Source organism: Protopterus annectens, chromosome 1.part2 (assembly GCF_019279795.1).
Source record: "Protopterus annectens isolate FY-2018-M chromosome 1.part2, PAN1.0, whole genome shotgun sequence".
Taxonomy (NCBI): Eukaryota; Metazoa; Chordata; order Ceratodontiformes; family Protopteridae; genus Protopterus; species Protopterus annectens.
Window position 1 is genome coordinate 1216601719 of NC_056727.1, and position 14396 is coordinate 1216616114.

Genomic DNA, 14396 nt, shown 5'->3' on the forward strand with positions numbered 1-14396 from the left:
CGTTGCTGGTACTTCAGCATGAGAAACTGACAATTCAATGCCATAATGGCAAGAGTTGCAGAGGTATATACCTTCTTACCCCATCTGTCCAAAGCTCTGGAATCCCTGTCCGAAGGGGTGGGATTCTTGGCTGTGGTTGCCTTCATATCCTTAGGCCCATAGGCAATGATCTCTGGGTCAGCAGTAGGATTCTTGAAAAGAAATTTGTGAGCGTCAGGTACTCTGTAGTACCAGTCTGGATTCCTAGGGTCAGAGGGCAAAGTATCAGGAGTAAGACTGGATTCCATAAAAAAAAAAAAAAAAAACTTCCAGGACTAGGGGTATTGCCAAAGGCCAGTGCTGTCACAAACCTAGAAATTCCCGAGAGTCTCATTTTGGACTGAGGATAGTCTTAGTATTCCCAGTGGAAAAGCTCTTAAAGTATGCAAGGCTTCACCAAAAGAAAAATCCTCTGGAGGGGAGGCAGATGGAATGAATTCCTCTGCATCCGAATCCTCATAAGCAGATAAGGGCATGTCTTCATAATCAGATAACTCAGAGTCATCGGACTCCTGGTCTGTTGAAATTGCAGGGGACTAGTCTCTTTCTCTTAGCAGGGGAAGGCATACTTCCTCTAATCAGCATAAGGTCTTCTGCCATTTTAAGCATTTGTCGTCGTGGCAAGGGAGAAGGTACATGCGCTTTGGTCATCTGCTTTCTATGCGTAGTGCATACTCTTGGCCTTACAAACTCAGCAGTTTTAGATAAAAATGAATTTGGTTTGATTCTAAATATTGGAAATGCAAAGAACTGCCTCAGAAGCCAGTGCCTACTCAGTGGCTTCTGACCCATCCAGGGTAGAGACATCCACAGGTTCCATTGTCAAAGAGTAGTCTCGCGGCATATCCGATTACGAATGGGTCTCTGTAGAGGCCTGCGAATCCACTGAAGCTGTCATCAGGGGCTGTGAAAGCACCTCACTGAGTACTGGCAAACTGGCTACTAGCTTAAGGGAAGCGTCGGCAGCTTTGGACCTGTGCTTGCTGTCTTTATCCTTACGTTTTTTCGGAATATTGGTAGTTGGATGGCTTACTGAAGCCATTTCGGAATACAGAGATCAAAAGCAAAAGAATTCAGCAACGAGAAACCGATGGTGAATGGTTCGGGCATTTAAAGCACAAAACAGATAGTGAGGTATGTCGTGGTCTGGGCCTACACAGCTGACTAAGTAAGAATGAAAATCTGTGTGGTATTTGCTTTCCACAGGGAAGACAACTGAATTTTTTCTGACATCTGTTAGAGCAAGAAAAATGGTACTTGGCTTTAGAAGACTTCAGGATTACTCAATTCGTAAACGAAAACTTAAGTAGCAGCCAACCTGCACTTGCAAACTATTTCAGCTTTGGGCTCCTCGGCAAGAAAAGACTGCTGTAATGGCGTCGGCTGCCTGTTTTTATATCCCTGATGTCATTCCTGGAGCAACAGCAACCGATGCAGAAATACCAAGTCTCTGGTATTCGGGCCGACTAAGGGACACCTGCAGGCAGATAACCCAAGAGTGATGACTAACAGTGAAACACGAAGAACATCTGCTGCAGGCTCCATGGCAAGAAAGACTGATGTAATGGCGTTGGCTGCCTTACCTTATACTACTGATGAACAGACGTCAGTCCTCAAGCGACAGCAACCGACGCAGAAATACTAAGTCTCTGGTATTCAGGCCGGCCGAGAGCTACCCTGGCAGGGATAACCCAAATGTGATGGCTGCAAAAGTGAAACACGAACATCTGCCACCCGCTGCTTGGCATACCTTAATTACCTCAACAATTAGACCTCAATATATCAAAACTCCAAAAATAACATGATAATAAGGTATTAAAACGGTTTCAAATCAAACTATCGTCTATTCTCCATTTCACATAACACCCTTTTAATGGATCAAATAAAATGGTTTAAGACAAGGGTAGTCAATGATCGAGCCTTTACACCCAAAGGAAGGAAAGATTCCAAAGTCAGGCATAACCTTTTCACGATCAATACTGTTGCTGCAGAATTCTAAGTAATGGGCTGCATCAGAAGTATACTTAATCTCCTGCCGAACTAACCACACTGGAGGTCAGCTTTACTATATTCATTCCTGATATCTGTAACTAGAAGTGGTAGCAGAGTGCATAGGAACCCTTCTAGAACTGTAACTTGATGTGGCACATGGGGGAGGTAACTCAAGTCAAACTTCAAGACTTTTCCAAGAACATCATGTGCACATACTATTCCCAAAACTAAATGGAAACCCTAGAGCCAACATTTACAAAGGACTACAAAGTGACAACATGGGTGGAAACAGGTCATCGCTAAGTCAAGGCAGCAAAATTAGAAGTTATGTACCTACCATAACGTTCCATGTTAGTTGTCTTCTCTCGCCTTCTTTCTTGCTGGATGGGTTCGGAGCCGATCCTCGGCTCACTTCGGCACTTGCTTTAGCTCGAGAACTCCTTTTACCAGCTCGAGGCAACCCTATATCCCATGATGCAAGGCGGAACTACCTCAGATCTCGTTTGGCAGCTAACTGACCCTGCTAAAGACTATCCTAACATAATTAGGAACCATGGTTCCTAAAAGAAGTCCTCATAACAATGCTCCAGAGGAAGCAATCTAATAGGAACTCTCAAGATCTGTCCAGGCCAGGGGAAGGAGGGAGGGGCCTTAAGAAAGAAGGCGAGAAGACAACTAACATGGAACGTTATGGTAGGTACATAACTTCTAAATGTTAAGTTGTCAATCTCGCCTTCATTCTTGCTGGATGGGACCGCGTCCATAGCACCTGTATCCCGGGTGGCTCAATGGAACAGACTCTTGAGAACTGTGGAACCAAAACTGGCCCTATCTCTGGAGGCCAAATCCAACTTGTAATGAGACACAAAGGTATGAGGTGTGGCCCAAGTAGCTGCTGCACAAATAGTGTTGATGGGAAGTCTATCCTGAAAGGCTACAGAAGTGGATAGACTCCTGGTCGAATGTGCTTTTGGCTTAGAAGATAGTTGTTTGCCCCTGAGAGAGTACACATAGGAAATGGTGGAAGTCAACCACCTAGATAAGGTCACTTTAGAAACTGGAAGACCTAACCTGTTTTCTGCATAGGAGACAAACAATTGGTCTGATTTTCTAATTTGTTTAGTCCTATGCAAGTAGTACCTGAGCTGACGATGGACATCCAAAAAGTGCAGCTTTTGTTCAGCTCTGTCAGAATAGTTAGGAAAGAAAACTGGTAGATCTATAGATTGGTTAATATTGGTTTGAGATACAACCTTGGGAAGAAAGGAAGGGTTAGTCCTTAACGAAACCCTATCCTTATGAAAAAACAAATAAGGTGAACGAATACAAAGGGCCTGAATCTCAGAAACTCTTCTTGCAGAAGTAACAGCCAGTAAAAATATAGTTTTCCACGTCAATAGCTTCAAAGAAAGTACAGTTTTGTACCTACCATAAATGTAGATGTTCGAGGATCCACATTGCTGCAGTCCTAACTATTGGGTAGTCCGCTGTCCAGTCGGCCCGAATACCAAAGTATATGGCTGACGTCGGTCAGGGCGCATTAGACTGACGTCAGTACGTCAGGGTACTAATGCGCATGACCGACGTCATATCCTCAGTCTTTTCTTGCCCCAGATGTCAGAAGACCCTGAAAAGATAAGGCCAAAACCCAAAAACTCCAAACATACCTGCACCAAAAATATGTACAATATATACAAAATTAGCAGAAGACAACCTCACCCACACAACCACCCCTAAACACAGAGGGGAAGGAGGGAGGGTAAATTGGACTGCAGCAATGTGGATCCTCGAACATCTACATTTATGGTAGGTACAAAACTGTACTATGTTCTTCATTCCACATTGCTGCAGTCCTAACTATTGGGTAGAATCCCAAAGCAGAGGTAAGGGAGGCTGGCAAATCATAAGGAAGCAGGAACTGACAACATGCCTTGCAAAATAGCTGTGGCAAAACCAGCCCTAGACTTAGAGTAGAGAGGAAGGTGATAATGCTTAGAGAAAGTATGCACGGAACTCCAAGTAGCTGCCTCCAAAATATCCTTAGTTGCCACCCCCCTTAGAAATGCTGTGGAAGTGGCAGTAGCCCTAGTGGAATGAGGCCTAATCCCAGCTGGAATCTCCTTGCCATGATGGGAATAACAAAATGCAATGCAACACCCAATCCACCTAGAAATAGTTTGTTTTGACACAGGCTTGCCCTGTGAACTCAAAGCAAAAGAAACAAACAACTGCTGAGACTGCCTAAAATCCTTAGTCCTGCTCAAATAATAACGCAATTGCCTGTGTACATCTAAAGTGTACAAAATCTTTTCCCCTTTATTTTGGGGTTCTGCATAAAAAGTAGGCAAATGAATAGTTTGGTTTAAAGCCACACTAGAAACCACCTTAGGCATAAAGGAAGGATTAGTACGTAAAGATACCCTATCCTCATGAAAAATCAAAAAAGGCTCCACTGCCATAAGGGCCTGCAACTCAGAAACCCTTCTTGCAGAAGTAATGGCCAACAAAAAAGCAGTCTTCCATGACAAGTATTTCAATTCAGCAGTAGCCATGAGGCTCAAAAGGTTGTAGAGTAAGTTTCTCCAACACAAAATTGAGATCCCAAGCAGGAGTAGGAGCTCACGGGGTCTTATATTCTTTGCCCTCTAAGAAATTGCTTGAACAAAGGATGAAAACAATGGTGGGTCACAATCATAGTGAGCTGAAATTGCTGCAGCATGAATCTTAATGGAAGAGAAAGACAAACCTTTGTCCAATAACTCAGTAAGATATTGAAGAGCCACACTCAAATTAGGCTCAGAAATCTCCAAATTGTTTGCTGCACTCCAAAATAAAAATCTCTTCCATTTTTCTGCGTACACTTTCCTTGTACTAGGTCTTCTGGCTTCCATAATCACATTTAAAACTTGTTGAGGAAGTTGAGACCTGCTGTCTTTCAAAACAGAATATGCCAGGCTGTTAGATGAAGAGAGTGAAGCTTGACATTGAGCAGATGACCGTCCCTCTGAGACAACAGGTGTGGAATCAAAGGTAAAGGCCATGGAGGCTTCCTTACCAGACTCCTCAGTAATGGGTACCAGTGCTGCCGAGGCCAATCTGGAGCTATTAAAATCATCCTTGGCTTGTCTTGTCTGACCTTTAGAAGCACCTTTGGAAGAAGAGGCAGAGGTGGAAACGCATACACATGAAGATTTTTCCAACTGAAAGAAAGAGCATCCACTTTCCAAGCTGTGTGATGAAACCTCTTTGTGCAAAACTTTGGCAGCTGGTGGTTTAGTGGAGAAGCGAACAGATCTATGTCTGGAGTTCCCCATGACACTGTCAATTTTTGAAATACATGAAGATCCAGTTTCCACTCGTGGGGATCCATGATTTGTCTGCTTAACACATCTGCTAAGGAGTTCTGTGCTCCCGGCAGAAACCTTGCCTGAAGAGTTAGTTGCAAGCTGAGCGCAGTCTCCCATAAAATCATTGCTTGCCTGCACAATGGGAAGAATGTGTTCTCCCTTGTTTGTTGATGTACCACATGACAGTTGTGTTGTCTGTTAGAATCAACACCTGCCCTGGAAGAAGTAATTCCTTGAAAGCCATTAATGCAAACTGGACTGCTAACATCTCTTTCATGTTGATATGTAGATGCTGTAGTCTGGCAGGCCACTTGTCTTGTATCCACTTTCCATTTAGATGAGCTCCCCAAGCAATGTCTGAGGCATCTGTCGTTAGAATCTGACTCGCCTCTGGCCGGGTCACAGAGAGTCCCTTGTTTAGGTGACATTCCTGAGCCCACCACAAAAATTCCTTTTGAATGCAAGGTATTATTTGAATGACAGTGTCCAAATCCTGGCAGTGCTGTGTCCATACATTTTTGAGATACCATTGCAGCTTCCTCATATGCAGTTTGGCATTGGGAAGCACCAGAATACAAGATGCCATGAACCCTAAGGCTTGAAGGACTGTCCTTGCAGTCAGCCCGGACTGAAGAGATAGGTGATGGAAGTAACTGGAAAGATTCTTTTGTTTGTCCGGGGTTAAAAGGCCATCTGGGCTGCTGTATTCAGTCTCACACCCAGAAAGCACATGTCTTGAGAGGGTACTAGACTGGACTTTATTTCGTTCACAGAATACCCTAGGCATCTTAGCACTGCTATGACATATTCCAAATGCTGTAGAAGATCTTCCTTTTCTTGAGCCAGAATCAGGCAATCGTCCAAGTAAGGATAGATTTGAATTCCTTTTAGCCTGAAGTAAGCTATCACTGGAGCCAGAACCTTTGTGAATACTCTGGGCGCAGTAGATAAGCCAAAGGGCAATGCAGAGAACTGATAATGAGAATTTCCAGCTCGAAAACGCAGATACTTCCTGCAAGTTAGTCTTATAGGCACATGAAGGTAAGCTTCCTTGAGATCTAAAGTTACCATCCAGTGATCTTTGCCCAGCAGAGGTAAAAGCTGTTGTAACGTCAACATTTTGAACTTGGGAATGTCCAGATAAGTGTTGAGGATAGATAAATCCAAAATTGGATTCCACGTGTTCCCCTTCTTCGGTACTAGGAACAGGCGAGAATAAAATCCTAGGCCTCTTTCTGGTACAGGAACTGGCTGAATGGCCCCTATTTGGAGCAACAGAGAAATTTGCTTGTGAGCCTCTGTTCTTTGTAGAGGAGGAATGTCTGGCATGCCTTTGAAAGGAGGCAAGGTATGGAAATAAAACCTGTAACCGTGGTGAATGATATCCAGAACCCATCTGTCTTGGGTAATTAAATCCCAATTTTCTTTGAAAAGAGACAGCCTTCCTCCCAAAGGTGCTGCCAGGCGAGAATGAACTGGCAGCTGGAAAGGCAGGTCATTGGGTCTGCTTACGAAAGGACTGACCCCTGCCCTCACTAGAAGTCTGAGCAGGGGAACTCCCTGTCCTAGGCCTAAAGGAACCCTGAGCTCTGCCCCTACCACGTCTAGACCTACCCCTAGACTGGGAATCATAAGCAGGATAAGTCCATCCCTTAGAAGGCCAATTTCTACTAAACTTCGGAGGCTGCACCTGCAAAAAATCCTTAACAGTTTGCATAGACTTAGCCTTGTCCTCCATTTTCTTCAAGACTGCTTCCACAGGTGAACCAAACAATACATCAGACTGTAAAGGAGCATCCAAAATCCTCGTTTTAACATGCTCAGCTAAATTCTGATCTCTCAACCAGGCGTGCCTACGAAGAACAGAACCAGTGGCAGCCACCCTCGAGGAGGCCTGCACAGCATCAAAACCACACTGCAAGGAATGTTTACCCACCTGTTCAGACACATGAACCAAATCCTGCAACTCTGTACACTCAATACCTTCCGCCAGAGCATCCACCTTAGATTTCAGTTGTGAAAGGAGATAATTCTGATATTTTAACATGTGAAACTGACAATTCAACGCCCTCATGGCTAAAGTGGAAGAAGTATACACTTTCTTTCCCCATCTATCCAAAGCCCTTGCCACTTTATCAGGAGGTACAGGATTTTTAACAACTGAGGCCTTCACACCTTTAGGCCCCTGAGAGACAGTTTCCGGGTCTGCCCTAGGACTCTTAAAAAGATACTTATGAGCTTCAGGCACCCTATAATACCTATCCGGTTTAACTGGGGCAGGAGGCAAAGAATCAGGATTCAGGGAAGCCTCTGCAAAAACATCTTCCACCACATTCAGAACAGGAGGTATAGCTAAAGGCCTATGCTGGGGTAAAAACAAGAATTCCCTAAGCCTCTTCCTGGAATCAGAGAAATCTTGACCTTCCCATTTAAAATGCTCCCTCATGGAATGCAGAGTCTCTGAAAATGAAAAATCCTCAGGAGGAAGCGAAGGAGTATAATCATCCACATCAGAATCAGAATAAGGAGGATACTCCTGCAAGTCTTCAGCAAGACTCAGAAGCCTCGAACATTGCTCAAAACTCTCAAACTCAGGTTCCACCCTAGGCCTCTTATCAGGAGGGGGCATAGAACCTCTTATCATAGTAATCAAATCCTCCGCCATTTTAAGCATATGTTTCTTAGGCAAAGACCCTGAAGCACTAGGAGAAACCCCCACTGAAGCTAAACTTGGCCTGCCTCTCAAAGAAGTCTTGGAAACAGAAGGGGAGGCTCTAACCACCTTAGGAAGAGAGGGAAGAACAGCCACCTGAGAAGCCCCCTCAGCCTGGCCTACTTCCTGAGAGGATACATCCTGTAACAGTAAAGTCTCTCCCTGAGACTCCAAAGAAACACCTGGCAGAACCTCCGGCTCCACTGAGCCTTCCAAAGAACCGACGTCTGGGACTGTCGGTTCTTCCCCTCTAGGCTTTAATGCTTTGTCCTTGCGCTTTTTGGCCGATGCCGGCGTCGGAGCATCCGACGGCATTTTATAATTACAACGCTTCCCAAACACTAACCTGGCACAGTCTAACCTTCTCTTAATAGTGCGTTTGTTAAATCTAGCACAAGAGCGGCATCCAACAACGTCGTGCTCAGGCCCTAAACAAGGTATACACAAAGTATGATAATCCCTATGAGGCATCTGTTTCCCACAAGAAATACAGTTATTCACTTTTTCTGACATCCGGTTAAATACTGAGGCAAGAAAAAAACAAAATAATCCCCAACGGGGTACTTAGCCAACTTTGATTCGGTCTGAAACTCTGACTTCAGAAACTTTCAGAACGCCAACCTGCACTCGCAAAATTGCTTCTGCATCGGACCATGCGGCAAAAAAGACTGAGGATATGACGTCGGTCATGCGCATTAGTACCCTGACGTACTGACGTCAGTCTAATGCGCCCTGACCGACGTCAGCCATATACTTTGGTATTCGGGCCGACTGGACAGCGGACTACCCAATAGTTAGGACTGCAGCAATGTGGAATGAAGAACATCATGAAGCAGACGGTTCGAAAGGAGGTAGAATTAGGGATGCCAACATTAAGTTTAAATCCCATTGCGGAGGAGGATGTTTCACAGGTGGTTTTAGGAGAAAAACTCCTCTCAAAAAGGCCTTGCATAACCTATGAGACATGATGTTATTGTCATGCAAGCCAACATGATACTTGGAAATAGCAGCCAGTTGTACTTTGACTGTAGATGACGAGGATCCTGAATGAAAAACCTCCGCCAGGAAATCCAAAACAGAATGTACATGAGCAGTAAAAGGATCAATCTTTCTGGCGTTTGCCCAAATTGAAAAACGTCGCCACTTGCTAGCATAAATAGTTCTAGTAGACGACTTCAAAAGAAGACACTAGAATGTCTCTGAGTCAGAGATCATTGGTAGTCTGGCTAGGGAAGGAAGTGGAGCAACCAAGCAGTGAGGTTGAGAGAATGAATGGCCCGGTGCTGCTGACCCGACTGGTGGATCAAAAGATCCGGAACTGGGTCCAGATGCCAGGGCTGCACCAGAAGATGATGATGTAGAGACGGAAACCAAATTTGTCGAGGCCAATATGGAGCAATGAGGATCAATTTGGCTCTCAAAACGGTGGCTTTCTGAATGACTTGTGGAATCAATGGAAAGGGAGGAAAAGCATAAAGAAGTCCCCGAGGCCAATCCTGGGTTAGAGAGTCTCTCAAGGGATGGCCTGGAAGGGGAAATAGTGTGAAGTAATCTGGGCACTTGCTGTTTTGAGGGGTAGCGAAAAGATCGCAACAAGGAGTGCCCCACTTCAGAAAAATCTGATCCACTACAGATTGATTGAGAGACCATTCGTGAGGCATCAGAATAGATCTGCTTAGCCTGTCCGCCAATAGGTTGGACCTGCCGGGGATGTGCGTTGCTATCAGAAACCGCTGAGAAGAGATCGCCCATTGCCAAAGTCTGAGAGCTTCTCGACATAACGGATAGGACCTGGTTCCGCCCTGTTTGTTGATGTACCAGACCACGGACATGTTGTCCGTTTGTACTGCAATAGTCCCCGTGGGAAGAAAGTCGTCGAGGGCTTGCAACGTTAAAAGCACTGCTCTCATCTCCAGGACATTTATGTGCAGATGGTATTCTATGGGTTGCCACGTCCCGTGGACCATCCTGCCCTGATAATGCCCCCCCCACCCGATCAGAGAGGCATCCGTGGTGACGATGGCAACTGGAGGAGGGGGAATAAAGGGTCGGCCCTGATGAAGAAGAGGGGAAGATATCCACCATCGTAGATGAGCCCTGCACGACTGTTACCAAGATTTCGTGTCTCATGGGAAGATTGTGGTACGACCACTGCGTGAATAACATCCACTGCAGGAGACGCATGTGGAAGCGAGCCAGTGGAAGAAGAACAATGGCCGCAGCCATTAGGCTTAGAACTTTCAAGACAAACCTGGCTTTGATCTTGTTGCTTAGTAACAAAAGCTGAACAAATTTTTGGATGTCCAGAATCCTTTGATCTGTTAGCCTGGCTAACATTTTGATGGTATTTAACTCTGCGCCTATAAAGGTGATAGATTGGCAAGGCAGCAGAGAGGATTTTTCGAAATTTACCGAAATTCCCAGTTTCCTGCAAAGCTGTAAGGTGTAGTCTCTGGACCGAAGAAGCTGATGCTTGGTGGTGGCGGAGAGGAGCCAGTCGTCCAAATAAGGAAACACCTGGAATCCTCGACGTCTCAGGTGAGCTGTGACTACTGCCATGCATTTGGTGAACACTCTGGGGGCTGAAGTGAGGCCAAAGGGCAGTGCTCTGAATTGGTAATGACTGGCTCCCAGCCGAAAGCGGAGAAACCTTCTTGAGCGTCGGTGAATCTTTATGTGATAGTACGCATCCTGAAGGTCTATAGAGCACATCCAGTTGTCCTTGCCCAGAAAGGGCAGAATGGATTGCAGCGTGACCATCCGAATCTTGCCTTTTTGACAGACTTGTTTAGTCTGCTTAGGTCTAGTATCGGTCTCCAATCTCCCGTCCTTTTGGGGACCAAAAAGAATCTTGAGTAGAAGCCGGATCCTACTTGGGTCTGCCGGCACTGTCTGGATGGCTCTTTTTTCCAGGAGTTTTGAAACCTCCTGTCTTGCGAAATCCTTTGACCGGGTGTGGTGTCTGGGAGGGGTTGTAAAGGTCTGGAAACCTTTCGAAGGGGATTTTGTAACCCTCGGATATGATCGACTGTACCCACTTCTCTTGGGATAGGGATTGCCAGGCTACTGGGTACAGTGAAATTCTTCCCCCGACTGCCTCCAAGGGTGGACAGTCGGGCAACACCTCAGGGATGCTGAAAGGGCTTCTCAGGAAGAGATTCCCTGTTGCCCTGGTTCTGAGGACCCCCCTGCCTCTAGGGCGTCTATTATTGTTACCCCCTCTGCCTCTAGGGGTAAACTGACCACGTGTGTCCGGTGTAGCTCCTTGGGCTTTTCGGAACCACATCTTCCCCCCCTTCTGACCCTTGGGATAAGGTCTAGAAGGAGTGGAAAACTGGACTCCAACGGCAGAAAGAGTTTTACCGTCCTGCTCACATTTGGTCAAAGTATCCTTCACCTGAGGTCCGAACAAAGCCGAACCATCAAAGGGGGTGTTGGTGAAGGACGCCTTAAAGGGGTCCGCAAAATTACACAGCCGCATCCAGGCTTGGCGTCTAAGAGCAACACCTGTGCCTGCGGCTGCGCTCCATCGGCCGCATAAGATATGAGCCGCATGGAGGAGTTAGATATGGAATTCAGGATAGCCAGCTGTGAGGCAATCTTTTCCTGAGCCCCAGCAGCAGAAGGATCCTGGACTACTTCTCCCAGTTCCTTGAGAATATCTCTTGAAGCCTGGTGAAGTGACAAAGGTAATTCAGCGAACGCATAGCAAAGGTCGCTGAAGAAAACATCCGCTTTCCATACCTGTCCATGGTCCTAGAATCCTTATTAGGAGGATGGACAGGTACTGAAGGATCCGCCAGTTCCTTCTTAGTGGCCGCCGCCACCACCATAGCATCCACAGAGACACCTTTGGAAAGGAACTGCTTATCCGAAGGGGCCGTGATGAACTTGGATGGTCTCCTGGGGACAGGTTCCACAGAATCTGGAGCCGCCCACGCCTTCCGAGCCACTACCTGCATGAGTGGGTCGAAAGGCGGAGACACCCAGGAGGTGGAGGGTCGGGATCCAAAAGCCTCCAGGTATACAGACTCATCCTCGGAGGGGTCAATGGAGGGCCAATTCCCCCTCTGTTTGAGGAGCTCAAGGATGTCTGAAAAGGAGACATCCTCAGAGGGGGACCGGGGGGAACCCTCCGACTCATCTAAGTCGGTATCCGATGTAGTAGACTCGGGGGAGTCTGTGTGTTTCCTCTTACACGTCCTCTTCCGAGGGGGTTCCCCTGCAGGATCAGGAGAAACCTCGGAAGAGGAGGAAATTCCCAGTGGGGAAACCTGGGGCGATGGATCCCTGGGCCTGAGAGCAAGAGGCTGGGAAGAGGCATCTGCAGGCACTGATGAGGGAGGAGCTAGAGGGACGGACCGCTGACCTGGCTCAGAGGCCAGGACACTCCTCATCACCTCAAAGGCTCCTCTCCCCGGGAGACCAGAACACACCCGCTCCGAAGAGACAGGAATGGTCGGCTCCAAAGAGAGAGAAGGCTCAGAGGCCGATGTCGGTGCCGAGCTTACAGAGCGAAGCCCGAGAGGGAGAGCGGGGTCGGACAAGGGTCCGATGCCACTAGCCCCCTCGGAGCCGACAGTGGAAACCCGACGACCGGATCCTTCCAAGGAAGGTCTCAAGGAAGAGATCGGAGCCGAAGGATGTATCGGCTCCGGCATCGAAGCAGTCGCTGTCACAAGAAGCTCCGGCTCCGAACTCTGGTGTGGAGTCGAAGGAGGAAGCTCAATGATAGGGGTTATAGCCGCAGTCTGCTGAGACGGGCTATGGAGCATTTGGGCCAGTGCCTGAGACTTCAACAGCCTGCTTACCACCCTCTCCAAGTCGTGGTCGGACAGCCTGGAAGATCTCGAAGACCGGCTCCGATGGCTCCGCTCCGATAAAAGAGGAGACCCGGAGCAGTGAATACTCATAATAGAAGGGACCGGGATCTCTTATGGATCGAAACCATCGGAGCCGAAGTCCCTTGAACTCCAGATGGAGCCGAGGATATCTCGCCCGATGCTGATAAGGTGTCGGCTCCAGCCGGAGCCGACAAAGCCACCGTAGTCAGGGTATCGGAGCCGGCCGGCACCGAACCCACTACTTTGGAAGAAACAGTATCGACTCCAGCCGGAGCCGATGTCGGCTCCGACGGAGCCGAAGCCACCGGAGGAGGCTTGGACACTGTAGCCTGAGCCTTCGGTGGCTTATGAGGTTTTCCTGACTTAGGAGGAGAACCTTCAGGTTTAAGTAAACCTCGGAGGATAAGTTTGTTCCTCCTTTCCTGCAGGACTCTCTGGCTAAAAGCATGACACAACGCACAGGAGTCCTGCAGGTGCAAAGGCCCCAAGGCAATACACACAAGTGTGACCGTCTGTCAGGGACATTTTCTGACAGCACTGGTCACACTTCTTGAAGCCTGAGACCTTGCCTTCTCTAGACATCCTAACAAGGATACCACAAACAGTCCCCACAAACACACAACTTAATCCCTACACAAACACACAGGAAGGGATAACCAAGGGGGAACTAGGCCTGACTAAACAACTGTAACTTAAAACTTATAAAAGTTTACAAAAGGGCTGAAAAAGAGGGAAAAAGGGTGGGCTGTAACTAGATTACAGACTAAACTGACGCTCAAAAAGGGAAAAACTCCTAACTACACTTTTCTTATTTTACTAAGAAAAAACTCACCTCAGCTGGCAAAGGAGACCTCTTTCGCTAAGCGGCAAACGAGATCTAAGGTAGTTCCGCCTTGCATCATGGGATATAGGGTTGCCTCGAGCTGGTAAAAGGAGTTCTCGAGCTAAAGCAAGTGCCGAGTCGGAGCCGAGGATCGGCTCCGAACCCATCCAGCAAGAATGAAGGCGAGATTGACAACTTAACATTTTGTCTTGAGGTTGTTAAACTCTGCCTAACTGGTGTTCTGCTCTCTTTGGAATAGAGAGCCCCATATGTCAGTTTTTTTGCTAGCTACTTTACATAAATCCTCAAAGCAATTCAACTGGCAGCACCATTTCTTTAACTGTCATTCTGACCTAGTCTCATGTCTACACTCTGAGATTGTCTTTGTAGTGGTTTTCTGACTGCAACATTGGCTACACACAGTTGTACCACAGACCTCTACAAGGAGCTTATAACAGCAATCTTCCTCATGGCAAACTAAGCTAGGACCAATCCCTTCCATGTTTGTGGCAGTGTGCAATGTTGCGCACCTCCCCATAACGGTAGAGTTAAGGAGACACTGGTGTTTTTTTTACTAATCTGACAGTTACAGGAACAATATGCAGACTTAAATCTAAAGCACTGAAAAAAATACTGAC

At 46.9% G+C, this 14396-nt stretch overlaps 1 protein-coding gene across 1 annotated transcript in view; it reads right to left on the bottom strand.

Moving 5' to 3' along the window:
* HNRNPR (heterogeneous nuclear ribonucleoprotein R) overlaps positions 1-14396 on the bottom strand; it is a 1454575-nt gene that overhangs the window by 1113415 nt on the left and 326764 nt on the right. The gene's annotated exons all lie outside the window — the stretch shown is intronic.